General features: G+C 37.1%; 1 pseudogene across 1 annotated transcript; it reads left to right on the top strand.

The window, feature by feature from the left end:
* The first annotated feature begins 2664 nt into the window (after positions 1 to 2664).
* Positions 2665 to 6210, top strand: LOC309847607 (lathosterol oxidase pseudogene; annotated as a pseudogene). The gene is made up of 2 exons: positions 2665 to 2772; positions 5523 to 6210. The product of its transcript is annotated as a lathosterol oxidase pseudogene (transcript).
* Positions 6211 to 6776: the final 566 nt, after the last annotated feature.

Genomic DNA, 6776 nt, shown 5'->3' with positions numbered 1-6776 from the left:
GTGTGCCAGATGCTGTACTAAGCTCCAAGGACTCAGAGGAAAAAATATGCCTAGAGTGGGATCTTCACAGAGCTTCCAAAAGAATAACCATGTATTTATTCCATCTAAGAAAATATAGTTCGGGAAGGAATATTCCTGGACTAAGATCTTGGAGACCAGCACTCAGATGCATGCTCTATAAATATACCTAAATTCAACCAACCAAGGAAAGAAAACGAAATGAGCAAGTTGTCTAATCTCTCTGGGCCTCATTAGTTCATTTATAAAATGGAAGGGCATGGCTTACTTGTTAAGTCCCTTTCGGCAGATTTTTTGAATAATCGAAATTCTCTCATGACCTATACTCAACCAAATGCTATTTCATCAACCTAGAGTTCCTTTCTTCTTTCCTCTTCTATTTTTGCATATTAAAAGACGACTCAATGAGATCTGTAGTCTACTTAATTGTAGTGTATCAGTGTCAATTTCCCAGTTTTGATGAATGTGCTTGTTCTATAACATGGCACCATTAAGAGAAGCTGAGTGGGGAGGACCTTGGATCTCTCCATGCTATTTTTGCAACTTCTTAGAGAAGTCTGTAATTATTTAAAATAAAAGTTTTCAAAAAACACTCCCGAATTCACAGCCTATCTCAAAAACAAAATTAAAACTGAAATCAATCTCTTCTTCCTTTATCTCTATTATAACATTGCGACTGCCTTATAGTTAGCTACGAGTCCACCTGCCTCCCTTGATTTTTAATTCCGGAAGATAGAACTGCAGCATTATTTATCTTTGCATCCTACACAGACCTTACAATAAATAGTTGCTTTGCTAACCCAGGTTCATTTAATTAAATTCAACAAACTATGTTCAAAACACCGGTTAAAACATTTCCTTACATCTCTTATCTCATCAGGGAAGCTCTGTCTTACACTCTGCCTCCTCTTAGTGGCATTCAGCAGGATCTCTATGCAGAACACGCGCAGGCATACCATTCACAGACTCATTTCTTCAAGGTGCCTAGGAGTAAGATGTGACTGGGAGTAACACCGACTTGGATCCCAAGGTCCAAGAGAGTTAATTAACCAGTGATGGCAGAATATAGTACATAAATAATGGAGAATCATAGAAATAAAGATGATGTTATATAAACTTTCAGGGCCTGCAATATACTGTTCTGGGTTTGGTTTTCAAATGGAAGACAATTAAAATAAAGTACACCTCTATTTGGTTCGGAAGATGCTTTGACTAAAGGTTTTTGAGATCTTGAGACTCTAGCATTGAAACCTACATACATAATGGGGATACCTGGGGATTAACACAAGACAGGACTTCGAAAGGTCATTTCTACCCACTTATGACTTATATTCGTAAACGTTAGCAGCTGGGATCAGCCATCTGTAGCTGCTAAGATAAAGACAGATATGCCTACATTTTCCAACTTGTTAAATAGAGATCATTGCAAATCATTAAAATGTGACTTCAGTAAAATTAAAATTGAATTAAATTAAATTAAAAACTTAAGTCAGTGACAACCACTCTTTGAGAACATAGGTAAGCTATTGAAAGAAAAAATAATAATTGTATCAGGATAGAATGCTGCAAAAGCTAATAAAATTTTTAAATTACTTTTAATGTAGTTATTTGTGCTTGATTTTGCCTCTGGGAATAACTGACGGTTGTCCTGAAATATTCAATCATGTGTAAACAGACAAAATGTAATTTATAATGATCAATCATTTTCCCTAAAACATGTTGGGTATAAATATAAATTCCACTTTAGCAAAAATTTACAATAAAAATATAAAGAATATTTTTACATGGTATCTACTTTACCTGAGTACCAGTTCAATTATAAAATTTGTTTTATAATTTTAAAAACTTATATGATATATATAATTTTATAATGTAACATAAATTATATTTGAAAATATATAATTTATATATATAATTTTTATAATTAAAAATATGTTATATTAACAGCCTTTCCTTTATTTGCCTTTGATCAAAACACAGACTACTGAAACTTAGACATATATATCAAAGTTGCTCATCTGATAAGTCGGAACAATGTGGCAAATGTGGCCAAAACAATAAATATAATTAAGACCACCGATATCTTTACTAACTGAGCTATTTTGGTGACCTCAATAAAATGAGGTGCCATGCTGGATATATTGGATTATATACTATATCCAATTATATCACATATATAACATAATATATATTATATATTAGATTTATGTGGATTAGGTTTTGTGAATTAAAATTGATATGAGTCAAATCAGAAAGCTAAAGAACAAAAATAGGATGGCCATTTTTATGTCCATATTAATAGGCAACAGGAGACAATGCATGATCTCCACCACCACAAGTACCTGTTTATATAAGATTCATTAATTGTCTGGAAAGCAGTCTTAAAAGGCACAAGCTATGTGACTGCTGTGGTAAGCAGGCTAATAGTGCTCTCAAGATGTCATACCCTAATCCCCAGAACCTGGGAATATATTATGTTATATGGCAAGGAAGAATTAGACTTGCAGATAGAAGTGAGGCTGTTAATGAATGAGCTGATGGGAAAATAGAGAAATTATCCAAGATTATCTGGGTGGGCCAAACAAAATCAAGAGGGTCATTAAAGGTAGAAGAAGTAAGCAAAAAAGTTAGCATCAGAGTGAAGTGATGGCAGAAAGACTCAAGCGGTCAAGGCTGGCTTTAAAGATGGAAGAGGCCACAAGCCAAGGAATGCAGAAGCTGGAAAATGCTGGAATGCTCTGCAAGCTGAGACAGGTAAGAAAATAAATGTCCTTAGAACCTCTAGGAGGCACACAGCTATGCTGATACCTTGATTTTAACCCAGTGAGAGCTATTTTAGATTGCTGACCTCCAAAATGATAAGATAATAAATATGGGTTGTTTTAAGTCATTAAGTCTCTGGCAATTTGTTACAGCAGCAATAAACACTAATACAACTACACATCCAATTTCTGGTTCTGCATGTAAGGAGACTCAAAGCTGCCACAACATCCTAACCAGCAGCAAAAAGCTGTGCAAACTGAAATATCAACAATGTTTCCAGCATATGTGAGAGAGGTGAGGGCACACAGAAAACCACTAACCCAGTCACTGGAGAGGCCTATAGCAAATATAGAGAATACTCATTGACTGAAATAGAGACTACAGACTATTGCCTGCCTCAGGAACCAGTAATGGCGAAGGAAAACCTGAACCATAACTGACAAATTGCTGGAGGCTCGGCGTGGACAAGTCTGAGAGTTAGAAACCCTAGGGAGACCTAGACATCAGAAGGCCCCACAACTATGTGAGATTTACTGCTAGGAGCTAAACAGGTTCCTATAGCAGGTGTCTAATAAAAAATGCCCTAGTGCTTTCAACAGGGGTGTTGGGGAAGAGGAACCATTTTGAAATATGCCAGAGCACTCTGTTCTTCTTAACAAGACCTGTTCTCAGTGGATACTAGTTAAGCAGAGCCTAATCTGCTGGGATATCATCAGAGCATACCAAAAGGCCAAAAAGACAATTTTAAAAGATAGAACAAGCATCAAAAACAGATATGGTAGGAATGGTAGAATTATCAAACCAGGACTTTAAAATGTTATGACTAATATGCTAAGGGCTCTAATGGATAAAGTAGACAGCAATGTAAGAACAGATGGGTAATGTAAGCAGAAAGATGGAAATCCTAAAAAGGAACCAAAAAAGAAATGCTTGAGACCAAAAACATCATAACATAAAGAATGCTTTTGATGGGATTACTAGTAGAATGGACACAGTGTGTACTTAAGGATATTGCAACAAAAACCTCCAAGCCAAAAAGCAAAGAGAACAAAGACTGAAAGAAAAAAATGATACCACCACCATAACAGAGTATCTAAGGACGACAGCTACAAAAGATATAACATATGCATAGTGGGAATATTGGAAGGAGAATAAAGAGAGAAAAGAAAAGAAGAAATATGGTCTAAACAATAATGACTGAGAATTACCTCAAATTAATGTCACACATGAAAACACAGATTCAGGAAGCTCAGAGGACACCTAGTAGGATTGCTGCCGTAAAAACTACACCTAGGCATATCACTTTGAAATTAAGAAGGAGCACCTGGATGGCTCAGTAGGTTAAGCCTCTGCCTTCAGCTCAGATCATGATCTCAGGGTCCTGGGATCGAGACCCACATAGGGCTCTCTGCTCAGTGGGGAGCCTGCTTCCTCCTCTCTCTCTCTCTCTGCCTGCCTCTCTGCCTACTTGTGATCTCTCTCTCTCTCTCTCTGTCAAATAAATAAATAAATAAATTCTTTAAAAAAAAGAAAGAAATTAAGAAAATCTTGAAAGACATCAGGAAAGGGGGTAGAAGGACACCTTACCTCCAGAGTAACAAAAATAAGAATTACGTGCAACTTCTCCTAAGAAACCTTGAAAGTAGAGTAAGGGTGCCTAGTTGGCTCAGTCAGTTCAGAGTCTGACTCATGATTTCAGCTCAGGTCATGATCTCTGGGTCTAGAATTGAGCCCTGTGTCGGGTTCTGTGCTGGTCATGGAACCTGCTTAAGGTTCCTCTCCTATCTCTCCTTCTCCTTCTGCCTGTTCCCCCTAAAAAAAAGAGGTGGCAAGTAAAATATATACAGTGCAGGCATGCTTCAATTTATTGTGCTTCATAGATGCTGTGTTTTTTACAAATTGAAGGTTTGTGGGCACCCTGCATACAGCAAATCTATTGGGGCTATTTTTCCAACAGCATTTGTTCATTTCATGTCTCTGTATCACATTTTGGTAGTTCTTGTGGTATTTCAAACATTTTCATTATTATTTTATTTGTTATGGTGATCTGTGATCTGTAATCTTTGATGTTACTCCTGTAATTGTTTTGGGGTGCCACCCACTGCAGCCCTACAAGACAGCAAACTTAATTGATAAATGTTATGTGTGTTTTGACTGCTCTACTAGCTGGCCATTCCCCCATCTCTCTCCCTCTCCATTGCCTCCCTATTTGCCGAGACACGGGACTATTAAAATTACGTCAATTAATAACTCTGCAATGGCCTCTAAGTGTTCAAGTGAAAGGAAGAACCACACATTTCTCACTTTAAAAGCTAGAGATAATTAAGCTTAGTGAGGAAGGCATGTCAAAAGCTGACATAGGCTGAAAGCAAGGCCTCTTACACCAAACTATGAGCCAAAAAAGGGATAAGTTTGAAGGAAATTAAAGTGCTACTCCAGTGAACATGTGAATGATAAGAAAGCAGCCTTATTGCTGATATGGAGAAAGTTTTAATGGTCTGTATAGAAGATCAAACCAGCCACAACATCCCCTTAAGCCAACACCTAATCCAGAGCAAAGCCTTAACTCTCTCTTCTGTTCTCTGAAGGCTGACCAGTGAGAAAGCTGCAGAAGAAAAGTCTGAAGTTAGCAGAGGTTGGTTCGTAAGGTTTAAGGAAAAAGGGCATCCTATGACACCACACAAGCTTAATCAGTGGACCCTCGCTAGGAGCTAAGAGGGATCTCGTGCTCAGTTTTGCAGATTTTTTTTTTTTTTTTTACACCATACATTTATCTGGTTTCATGGTCTGAGGGTGACCTCTTCCGATAAACTATTAGTTTCCAAACTGTAACAAATCCTGGTGTTTATATACTTTATTTCACTTTGCAACACTGAGCTATTATTTTATCTTTTACCATTCATTAGTGACACATCCATAACTTTTAAAGAATTAAGTCTATAGAGAGATTACATTTGCTGTCCAATTATTGCCATAGATTAATATTCCTACTGTTTCATTACTTCTGCTAGAGTTGAGAGATTACAGCAAACTATATGATGACATAGGAGAGTTTCCAAGTGGCTGGTTTCAGTTCATTATTAGTATACTTTCTTTCCTCTTTTTCACTGATATCCTGATCTACTGGATTCACAGAGGCCTTCATCATAGACTTGTGTAGAAACACATATATAAACCTCATCATCTCTGGAAGTTCCAAACTCCATTTGCAAATCATGCTTTTCGTTCTTTGGAGGGCTTCCTTCAGAATCTACCCTGCCATATATACCCTTTTATCTTTCCGTTACACAAGGTAGTATATTTAAGTTTGTACATCTTGATCAATATCTGGACAATTACCATTCAGATGGCAATTTCCATGTTCCCCAAATCTGAAGGCCATTTATTAATGGCTCAGCCCATCATATAGACCACCAATTAATTCTTTGACTACAGCTATGAATAGTATTTTACCTTGAGGGAGAGAATTAGAGGCTTGTTTAAAAATCCTTCCTCCTTTGGGATACCTGGATGGCTCAGTCACTTGAACATCTGATTCTTGGTTTTCAGTTCAGGTCCTGATCTCAGGATCCTGAGACTGAGCCCCATTCTGGGCTCCGTGCTCAGCAGTGAGTTGGCTTCTCTCCCTCTGTGTCTGCCCCCACCCCCTGCTTGTGCCCTCTCTCTCTCTTTCTGAAATAAATAAGTAAGTCTTAAAAAAAAAAAAAATCCTTCCTCCTTTCAAGGGAAGGGACCACTTAGTTATATGAAGATGACAAAAGAAAAGTGCAAAAGTGATTCAGAAAATGGTTGTAAAAATGAAAAATTATTCAATGGAGAGTTTACAAAAACTGAGTAGATTGCTGCCCTTTTATTAAATATTTTGACATATTTTTAATAAGGAAAAATAATCTACATACATACAACCAAGCGACATAGCCAGTAACTAGTATTTGAAAGTCTGCATTGTGGGTACTATTGAGGAATGATTGTGATGGTAGATGAAGGAAAGATGC

The sequence above is a fragment of the Mustela nivalis genome (genome assembly GCF_964662115.1).
Source record: "Mustela nivalis genome assembly, chromosome: 14".
NCBI classification, from domain to species: domain Eukaryota; kingdom Metazoa; phylum Chordata; class Mammalia; order Carnivora; family Mustelidae; genus Mustela; species Mustela nivalis.
The sequence above is the reverse complement of the archived record's forward strand: the minus strand, read 5'-3'. Positions and strand labels throughout refer to the sequence as shown.